Consider the following 11786-nt stretch of genomic DNA (forward strand, 5'->3'; position numbering starts at 1 on the left):
AACACAATTGCACTTTTTTTTCCCCGACTGTGAAAACGGACTGTGGGGCATTGTAAATGAAACGTTTGGGAAATGCCCCAAAGGCGCAGGGCTTCTTGCTGTGCAGCGAGAATAGAGGAGCAGAGCGGGGAGGTGCAAGAGGAAGATCACAGGCCCTCTTAAGCCTACATTAAGGAAAAGCTGCAGGTAATTGGCTTGTTGCATTTCAAAGCCTTCTCAGAAGTGAATCATTAAAAGACGGGTAATTAGCACAAACTAAGGGGGAATTGATTTTGCAGATTAGCCGCCCATGAGTCACCTTTTTGGCTTTTGCGTTTCGGAGCCAGATCGTGACTGGAATGTGTACCCAGCCTGTTTGCATGCAATGGAATAACAAAAACAAGGAAACAATAACACACAAACTAACAATCCACACAGGTTTCGTCGGAATTGCGGCTGAACTGTGGCTAAGATGTTAAGCCCCTAAAACCTAAACGAATGGCCATTTTTCAGAACCGTCTGCTAAACTGATTTTAGGCCGAACTCACCAGATTAGTAAGTTGAGCGACTGGTACATCTCTGCTACAAATGAAAACAACATCTGTTTCCAGATCCGACCACTGATAAACAATTCAGGGGTAAGTGAAGTGTGCGTGCAAATGTACACATCTGTAATGACATTGCTGGGGTTAACTCTAACAGACTACAGGGTTATTTGTAACAGTCAATGAAAAAGTCTGGAAAATTGAAACAAACACATTTAATCCGATACAGCTCTATGTTGTTTAAACCAAATGAGTTTTCCTACCTAACTACATAATAATAAATAAATAAAAATGATTAGTTAAAGCAGGCAAAACTGCTTATTTATATTCACAACAAAGCAGAACAACAAACAAATAAACAAACAGTAAAACGGAAATTTATAGTATCTCCAAATTTCATGCAGGAGGACATGGCCTACTCAGGTTGTTTATTTGAGGAGGCTTATGCTGGCCTTACGCCAAACAACTTTTCAAGAAATTTCACTGTCGCTGACAAATTTCCAGTCTTGCAGTGCACTCCCGTCATCTCGACCGTTTGTTTGGTGTGAAAAAGATATTTTTCTGGTCTTGACATTCCTTTAAAATCAACCGTGTTTAGTATTATCACAAGTTTTTAGTCATGGCTCATGCAGATTGTGACGTGGACATTGTGAATAGCCAATAGATGAGCTCTCTCTTCAGCACCAAACAGGAAGCAGCAAAGCTTATTCTGCTCTCTCTTTTTTAAAATGTATTTTTTAAACAAACCAGTTTGCAAACCAGGGTCGCTGTGGCTAAAAGCTGCTTCTGTTTCTGCTCTATTGTTGCTCAACAATTCAACAGTTTCTCTTCTTGTAAATTTCCACCAGGAGCATGATTTTAATCTCAAAAGGAATCTAGTTGAAGTCTTGAAAATAGTGACCCTGCAAGATTCTCAGTCTTTTCAAAGTCTGTTTAGCACAAATTACACTTAAGCCCTCTTTGGACGGGATTAGTTTTACATGGGGAGGTGTGGTAATGTAATTATTGCCAGCGTGGCCCAGTGATTTTAGTTCTGTCCGAATGCGGCATGTTAGTCATTTTTATGGACTGTGCACTCCCGCCTCAGTAAATATTTAGGTGCCTTTCACCTTCCGTAAAATGAGCCGTGAAAATAGCCCCAGGTTATATTAATCCTGTGTGAATCGAAATATACTGTTGAAAAGGAGATTTTTTGTGGCTTTTCTGAAGTAGGGAGGCACTGTGGAATCTGTGGAAAACCAGTCAAATCCAGAATAAGGAGTCTCCAGATGTGTGACACAAGTCATTGTGTAGTGCAGCCGATAGCCTACATGTGTGTTATGAACATGTAGCTGCTAATTGTCCAACTAAAATTTCATTATTCTTATGGTTGGATTGTAATATCATCACGTTTTTTTGGAAGTGACTGCAGTGCGTGAATCCAGTAGCCACTCCCATCTCAGTCATTTATGCAGAGATTTCTTGTCCCATGCAAACTGGTCATAAATTTTACAGACGTCCTGTAGTAAAATTGCATTACTCCTCCTCCCCATGTAAAACGAATCCCATCCGAATAGGCCCTTTAGTAATACTGTGATAAAACTAACCCCCCAGTCTGGAGGCTGTACTTTAACTTGGCCGGCTCTCAGTGTGAATTATTTACATGCTTCAAAACAGGACAGGGATTAAAATAATATAACTGTGATGTAAACACAAACACTCATCCAGTTTTTAGGGTGAATCGTGAGGAATATCTGTCCAAGAGAAGTCAAAACTGATGGAGTTGCTTTGGGAATATGAGGTGACCAAAAACACATTGTTCTCAGGCCTGTTTAACTACAGAAAAAATGTCTCACATTTAAACCCTGTTGTAGTTTGTTCCCCTACATTTTTAGCAAACACTGAAATCTGCTTTCACGAACGCTTTTCTGTACTGTAACTAATCTGTGCCTGACCTGGCTATTGAATCCCGCTTAGATCATAAAGGAGGCAAAACAATTAGTGGACTGCTATTGTACGGGAAACTATTTTTATGCTGTCATTAGCTAATCAGAGCTTGTAAATACAAGGGTGACCGGTGAACGCAGGCCGTCAGTTCCCACACTACCCACTGCCCCGTGGCCGTGGTCCTTTAAGCTGCTCTCCCGCCTGGCATCTGTTGCGTATGGCCCTTTTTTATTTGCTTGTATGTGCATTATAATGATCTGGTCATGCTGAGGCATTCTTCTCTACAGGCCACAGTTGGTGTCCATGCTCCTGTCCGTCTGTCCACACGTCCTTCGCGTCAGTATATTGCCATTTTCCTTTCCATAGTTGAGGCTTATTATTCAGTTATTCATCTTAATGGGCATTATTCAGTGCTTACTATGAGTCTAATAGGGGGGAATAGGGGTAGGAACTGAAGTATGAGAATGCCCACTTGTTTAAAAGGGTTAAATTATGGACTAATGATTCTCACTGTCAAAGGAAACTGACATAGAGATCAAAGAAACCCAGGTTATTTAAATTTGCTTAATTTAATTACATTACACATTTTCAGCCAGTCATATTTCATCAGCAGACTCTTGATAAGGACAATAAGGAAGAAAACTGAGAGCGAAATGAGCATACAACATTTCTATTATGTGGTTCTTTACAATAAGATATCTGGACATTTACACAAAATTTCGAATCAGTTGAAAGGTCCATTAGAGAACCAGGAGTGCAGGCACCTCTGCCATGAGCATAAAAAAACATATCATCAGTGTCACACAAACTTTGTATGTCAAAATGACTGAATTCTATTTACATGACTCCTGTCGTCATTTTGGAAATACATTTGTACATGACAGTAGCAATGTATTTATGCAGGTTGGGAGGTATCCACTATTTTTTATACTGTCATATCGTCTAAATATAGTACCACGGTATACTGTATTTTGGGGGTATGCAGGGGTGCAATGTGTTACACTTCTTTGAACCAGGAGAGAGAGGCTGGCTAGCATTAGCTAGCTTAGTTAGCAGGATAACTAAGGATCTGCTCACCAGAAAACCCACTTATAAACGTATGGACTTGAGGTGACTGGTAACTAATGATCAGAGCTAAATTGAAAGGTTTCCCCCCATGATTTCGGGTTTCTGTAGCCCACTTGCTTAACTAACTAGCTCGGCTACAGCTCCACCGAGTATCAGAGAGATCAGTGCAGCTGCTGTTGACTAACTGGCGATAAAAACTTGTGTCGAGCGACTGGTGTTGGGAGCAACAGTTCTCTGCTGTGTTTGCACGGACAGCTGGCTATCTAGGTTCAGATTAATTAGCTAGCTAGCAGGCTTAACACCACAGCACAGGCCGTGTTCCAGCTAACTGAGGCTCACACACGTTTAGGGGATAAGGCCTCATATCTGAGAGCACAGAGTCAAGGGAATGGTCTTCGGAGTGTTTTCCACTGGTTTCAGGCTGTTTTCAGCGTCGCTAAACTTGCAACTGCGATGGGCTTGAGTTTCCCCCCACCTGTTTTCAGAGCGCAACATCAACAATCAGTGAGCACCCACAGCTCCCCCAACCCTTCGGTTCTCTTAAAGAGCCTTAAACTAAAGTGATGGATATTTGTTCCACTTACAACACTGTTATGAAGCATCCTTCTAGTGTAATTGATTTGGCCAGCTGCAATTGCCATATACTGTATCAGTTCAGGGAACATGTATGAATCGATCCTTCTATTTTGAGTGAACACAGAAGTGATACATGATGTTCATTAGTTCTATTGCATGTGACTTAGCCTTCATAACATTGTTATACACAGAACAAATGGCACCTCATAAAGCACAGTACATCGCCTTGTGAGTACTGACATAAGCTGTGTATATAGATGTACATTTAATAAATACTCATGCATTGCTTTATGAATACGTTTATTCGGTGCTTATGCATGAGTTGTGAAGTCCTTAGGTAGGTAGCCTTCAAAGAAAGTGTCTTTTGTTAGCTCGAGATAAATTACAACTGCAGTTAATGTTGGCTTTTCTGTTTCAGTGTGTAAATCAAACAACCCCCTCCGTTCTCTTCTTTTTTCCAAAGCGAAGAAAATAAGAGAGACTCAGAGAGTCTGAGTCACACAGCACACACACAGAGAGAGAGAGAGAGAGAGAGAGAGAGAGAGAGAGAGATACATAAATTCAGTGTGTTTTAGTTGAAAACACTTGATGGGCCTTCTTTTTCTCATTCCGCAGGCTTGGCACAAGGCTGCTGTTACTAAGTGGACTAAGTGGCCTTGTCGTGAGAGGCCTCCGCATCCTCTTTTCTTCCTCTCAGCTGGGTGCTGAGGCTAACAGCTCTGGCAGCTGCTTCGCTCTCTATTCGCCCACAGAGTTCTATAGTCCTCTCTCTGCAGGTGAGTTTCTACTGAAAAGGAGCCCCCTCTCTCTCTCTCTCTCTCTCTCTCTCTCTCTCTCTCTCTTTCTCCCTCTCTCCCCAATACTGATACTTAAAGAGAGAAGCTGACTTTGTGGCTGTTCCGAAAACATTGAAAATGAACTTATTGTATGAACTCAGTTTCATTCCGCCACACGTTTCCATTCAGTCAAACGGAGCAGAGTCAGCATTCCCTTGGATTCAGTGGTTCCTGGCTTGGCTCCTGGTTCACTTTTGAAAACTAAGAATGTGAAAAAAGGTTCCTTAATGAAAACCTCTAAAAACCTAATTATGAGATTTGTGCATCAAAAGAAAACATTTTTATTGGTTGGAAAATGAAAGCACCTTTTTGCATTAATTTAAGGTTCTTCAAACTTTAAAGAGGTTTTTCATACTCAGACTCAGTCATGTGGTTCTTACAGGTTCTTCATGGATACAAAAGTGTCTTTTTACTGCATCATTCAAAGAACACTTCGAGGCACTTTTGGGTTCTAGGGGAAAATAAATAATGTGGTACAAATCCTTTCCATTACTTTGAGGTTTTTAAATGTTTTAAAGTCTAAAAAGGTTCTTTTCACACAAAAACATCACTGGATGATTCCTTAGTGAACCAAACTTGGTTCTTTTGATGCTTTGCTCAAATAATCCCAGATTGTTTTACTCATGAAAGGAGCTTTCTAAGAACATGTTGATTTGCTACAGACAAGGTTCATCATACTCATGCACCACCTTGTCAAAATATGGTTCTTTACAGGACCATCCATTGCAAGGTTCTCTATGTAAACAAAAGTGACCTTTGTATTGCATCACTCAAAGAACCCTTTGTGCCACACTCATACATGTCAGGTTCTTTATAGAACCAGTATTTGAAGGGTTCTTTACTCTTTACTCATCTCATTGACAAAAGTGTGGTTCTTTACAGAACCATGCATTGAAATGTTCATTTTGTTAACAAAAGGGACTTCTCTCGGGTTCTAGGTAAAACATTTTGTGTGTTCGTTACACTTTTGTTTGTGTTTGATTTAAAAAAAGGTTCTCACTCGTACATCTTATTGACAAATGTGCGGTCCTTTACAGAACCATGTTCCTAAACATTTCACTGTGTAAACAAATGTGAGCTTTGAACTTTGGCACTTTTAGGGTTCTAGGCAAAAATAGAATTTAGCTGTACAGATCCTTTCCATTGTTTTGAGTTTTTGAGTTGAGTCTTTTTAGAACCATCAATTAAAAAAGTTCTTTATGGAACCTAAAGCAGATCTTCTATGCCATCAGTCAAACTGATCTATATTTCTATAAGCTCTCTAGATTATTCAGTTTTCCAGAAAGTGATATTGAGGAATACTGGAGATGTTCATTGTTGGAGAATGAGCACCTTCATCTCGGGCAGCTCCAGATTAGTTTGTTCTTTTGTGCTGAAGATGATCCTGCTGCTGTTTTTGTTCTGCAAAAATGTATTTTTAGCCCAGTGTCTGTTGCACGTTACTGGTGAGGCGTGGTGTCTCCCTCAAAGTCCCCCTCTGTTTTCCTCCTGGAATGCTGCCTGGCTGGACTATCTATTCATTTGGTTACTTAAGTGTAATTGCCCCCCTTTGAAGCCTCTGAGAGGCAAATGATTTGCTTCGCCCTAGGGCCGGTAGTGGCCACATACTCATCCACACACACACACACACACGCACCCTACCCCTCCTCCTCACACACACAGTTTCATCCTCTGTCCCACTATGCTCCCCCCCACCCCCCCCTCAAGGGTCGACACTGTCAGCCTGCTCAGCAAGAGGGCAGCTCTCATACAGAGAAGAAATAATAGTGCCTTGGCTGCTCAATTTCGCCCTCTTTTCATCCTCCTCCTTTTAAACTTTTATTAACAACAGCTTTGGCTCTGAAACGGATGCGGGGCTGCCGGGGCTTTTTCTCGGGGCGGCTGGACAGCGGGCGGCTGCTGGCAGACCCGCCGGTGCCCTTATCGGGTCCCTTTCGCTGGCCCCCTCTGACAGCGGCGATGGGTCAGGGATGCAGAAGAGAGAAAAGTGGTTTGGCGAGGCTTCAGCGTATGTGAGATATGGGCTTTAAAAAAATGAAGACAATAGCCAGTGCTGACGTGTTCTTCAGAGAGATCCCGGGCAGTTCTATACATGACTGGTGGAAGCTTAAGGTGATTTGTGCCGGCAGTTTCATTGTTTTTCATGTCTGACATAGACCTGTATCAATCATTTTAATACAACCAGCCCTTCAGTTGCGTTGCAAACTCACTGTTGTTAGTCTTGTAACTGTGTTATTTTCTCTGCCGTTTTTCACTTTGTGACATAATTTGAACCTGGCAGTTGTTCTTTACTCTGTGTCAAAATGTCATGATGAATGGACCAATAGAAAAGCTCCAAACAGACCTGGAATAAAACCTTTGACAAAAAACAGACTTCCGTTGAAAGTTAAAATTTTTCCCCTCCTGATGGCAGACACGATTTTTGCATTAAAAGCAATGATATGAATGTTTTTGCACAGTACCTTTTTGTTTCTGCTCTACCTGTCAGGTCTACCGATTCACAAATTTCAGAATGTGATTATATACGATATAATGCTTTCTCGATTCTGTGCATTTTTTATACAGCAAAAGTGAAAAGTGACAGAAATTGAGGCTTATGTTAATGCCAGTATTTTCAGTTTCAGTTTATAAGAGGAACTTTTCTAATAATTGTTCTGTATAGAATACCATGGCTAGCATATTAGCCTGTGGCTAGAGTGTTATCTAAGAACGCGATGATATCTGATATAAAAGGTGTGTGTTTTTCTAACATTCTAGCCTTTCTAACAGGCTAGCCTCACCTAAGCTAACATGCTAACATGCTAGTCATGATACATTGTGCAATACAATTCAACACAACAATGCATTACATTAAAGTCAAGTGCGTTTTTATTGTCATTTCATTCAACTACATACAGAGTACACAGTGAAACGAAACAACGTTCCTCCAGGACCATGGTGCAACATAGACACAGTGCATACAGAACACAAGTGCAACACAGAACAAGTGCAGACAGACAATACAACACAATACAGACAAAGAATAATAAATATTTATTATAATTATTGTGCATTACACAATACACTGCACTGTTACACACCTACTGCCCATCTTTCTTCAGCTATAAGGAAATAATTTGGTCGCCCTTGGACCATAAATGATATGGTTTGCTGATTCTGAAATAAGTACACATTATAATACACATATAATTTAACATACAATGGGAAAAAAATTAAATGTCCAATGTACAATCATTCTGGCAAGAGTGACTCTGGCAAAGAGCAAAAAGAAAAAGAGAAATTACTTGCAATAAAAGTGTATTGCAAGTCATTTAGAGCATTCTATTCTATTGGTCTATTAATCCAAAAGTATTTAAACTTTAGTTTACAGAGCATCTGCAGGATTCAAACCATGGAGAAAACTAAAAACAGACAAAATAGAAATGCATGTTTTTCATTGGACAGCAGCGATATGTTTCAAGAAATAAATAGAAACTGGCATATTTAGGTCATTTTTACATAGAAAGTCAATGTCAGTCAGGGTGCCCAAACCTTTGACTGTATTTAATACCTATCATATAAAAAGAAGGAAATTTCGAAAAATGTTTCTGTATCTTGGTTCCAGTACCCTGCATGCACTCCTTAAATAAATCTTAAAAGGTTCTTCAAAGGTTCTTTAGGTAATGCAATGTTTCTATTTAGAACAATAACAACTTTAAAAATCATTTGGATGCTTAAATAGTTCTTTGCTAAGGTGGAACATGTTTCATAGATAGTGGTCCTTTATAGAACTCTTTTGCAGTGGTATTTGCTGTAGATCCTTTTTGCTTGGAGGGTTAATTAATTGGAGGCAGAATTATAAAAAAAAAACATCAATTGAAAGGCTCTTTAGAGAACCCAAAATGATTAATCTGCTGAACTGATAAGTTAATTCAGATATGCAAAAAAAAAAAAAAATGTTGAGAAAGCTCAACATTGTAAGGCAAAGTAATCTCAACCACTACATTGGCAGTCGTGTCTTTGTCAATTTATTTGTCCAATTTAGATTTGCTTGTTTACACAATACTGATTATTTTTTCAGGCTATTAAGAACTTCATGTGAAGATAACCATGAACCTCCTATTTAGAAAATGCAGGAGTGAGCACTGCAATACTTATCTAACATAGTCACACTCAGACAATGGCAACCTTTCCCAAAGCTCTTACAGCCTTTAACACTGATGCCAGGCAATGGACCATAATATAAAATACGACAGCATACCCAAGATGAGGTAGCCTGTGGGGAACGACTACATGCAGGCAGTGAGTGAAGAGGTGCGGAGACACGTCCAGTATGGAAATAGATTACACCAGGAGCCAATTGGAAAGTTTCAGGAACTGAAAGATTGTGAAAGATTGGGAAGCCCTGTAGTTAAATTGCCAATGTGCGTATTGTACGCATGTGCAATAGCTGTGCCAACCAGCCATGTTGTGTTGTGTAACACAGCATTGCTTGTTCAGGTTGTTTCCCAGTACATGCATTCACATCATTCTGATTTCCTCATCTCACTGACTCAGAAACGCTAAAGCGTTCCTCAAGCAGGTGCTGCTAAACTGTAAAGAAGTTGTGAAAAATGAACCCATTATAATTGAACACCTGCCTCAATCCTCTTCTAGGTGCGTAACTGCAGAAGGCTCGCACCTCGCTTGCTTTTGACACCTTTTCGTGACAGCATCTGTTTGGGTAATAGCAGCTCAACGCAGAAACCTGAGACTTGGATCATTTTCATTTTGACACACCGCAAAGCCTAGTCCCCAGTGGACAGTGTGTAAGTGTGTGTATCTGTGGGAATGCTTGCGTAGACATGCATGTGTGTGAGTGTGTATTTGTGTAGTAATACTACACCAGGTTACAAACACAGCCCTGCGCTTGTATCATTTGCTTTGAGGTTTTAAAGAGAGAAGCATTCCCGACAGTCCACCCAGATGGTAACAATTCTGAAACATATTACGAGGCCAAGCAACATACCTGTGGGCTACGTCCTTTCACGACGCCATAAAAAAAAAACCCTGTAATGTAATTTTGATCTCATTTATCTGATATCGCTCCAGTGCAGTCTAGTGTATGTGGAGCCCCCCACTTAACGCTGGGCATATTTCTGCTTGATCTTCTGTGTTGATGTAGCTTGTATGATTTAAAACGGCGGATTCAAAAGAGGTCATTCTTGAGACATGGTGGGTTAGCTTTGAATTTACTTAATGGATGTCCCTGGGTGCCGGGATATTACTATGAAATGCCATTCAACAGACGGAGCCTACTTTTCTTGCGTGCCTAATACTGAACCTTGAGGAACCCCTTGGAATTATTTGACCAGCGTGAGGAGTAGTCTTTACGATAATAGCCTGTATGCTCAGTATGGGTCCTGACCTTTTTTTCTTTATGTGGTCGATCATTTCTGAATGACCATGCATTGCTCATATGAGCGTGTGTGCACCAGCAATTGTTTCTCAGTCAGCAGGTTGCTTCACGTTAGCAGATTAGCTGAAACATCCCCATCACGTCGTCATATTTTCCCTGTTATCAGCGGTGCATGTCATCTTCCCCATTAATAACCCAAGAATGACATGGCAACAACGCAAACCCACAACAAGGCCAGACAACTGAGGAGTCCTAAGCCAAATTTTCCATCAGCGGTTGCTACTTCGCCCCTCCTCATGATGAGGGATCACACGCACAACTGGCAACCCGCTGTGTGAAATTACTCACGCTAATGGCACAACACACACGTTTTGCTACAGGAAATCGCACAGCCACACTATAACTATTCAACCGGTGATAAAACCAAATTGCATCATGATGTTGGGTTGTGTGTTTTAAGAAATAATGAGAAAACTGCCTCTCCTCAGAAGGGATGTCGCCAACGTCTCTTAAAAAAGGAGTGGAAGCCCAGTAATGAGTTGAGTTTAAGAGGCTAATTAGGTTAATTTAGCTTATAAGCAACCCTTTTGGACTGATCTAGGACCGACCGCTCACATCACCATCGACCATAGTATAAACCCTCACAAATGTTCTTAGATCACAGTTTAGGATGAGTCCTATCAATGCCCCTTGACCCAAAATGCTACACTCTACTAATCTGGTTAACATGAGCTATAAACCTGGTGTTGATGTCCATTAAATAAGGGTTTAGCTACAGAAACACTGGGCCCAGATCAGCTTAAAAGGACCAGTGTTTTCCCACAGCAGTAAACAAGGCATTATTATCCTTAAAAAAAAACCCAGCTCGAGTCCTTAAACCCTCAGAGGTGCCCCATCATTGTAAACTTAGCAAGCCCTGCTAGTGTAAAGAGATGTTATATAGGCCCAACCTGACTTAATGAAACCCATGCAGCATTTTACAAGACTGTTTGGTGTGTTACTAAGGTGTGGGACTAAACAAACCGTTTGATAGCACATTTGGGACGACCGTAATGTGGACTTTATCCCAGTGTTCTGAGGCTGAGGTAGGTGCTGTATAGATGTGTGTGTACATCTATGGGAGTGAGAAAGTGAGACCCTTATGAGATGTATGATGCCAACTACACTCTTTAAATGGAAGGCGCAAGAAAGAGTCTCTTCAAGCAAAGGTAAAGAAGAATCTATCAGTTCAGTGGTCCTTCAAAAAATGAACTCAAAGCTTTCAATCGAAAAGTTCTGTAGAGAACCTAAATGGCTCCTTTTAGTCATTGCTTTAAAGGGACCGATTTTAAAACTGGGAAACAACCTGAGACCAGGGTGTTCTGGCTACCCTTCAAATATGACTGACCACCCTGGGTGCCACCCCAAAGTTCCTTTCACATAACTGGGTGCTTAGAATGCTTCCACCCATACATCAGGAAACCCATGGTGGCCCATCTT

Source organism: Salminus brasiliensis, chromosome 15 (assembly GCF_030463535.1).
Source record: "Salminus brasiliensis chromosome 15, fSalBra1.hap2, whole genome shotgun sequence".
NCBI classification, from domain to species: Eukaryota; Metazoa; Chordata; class Actinopteri; order Characiformes; family Bryconidae; genus Salminus; species Salminus brasiliensis.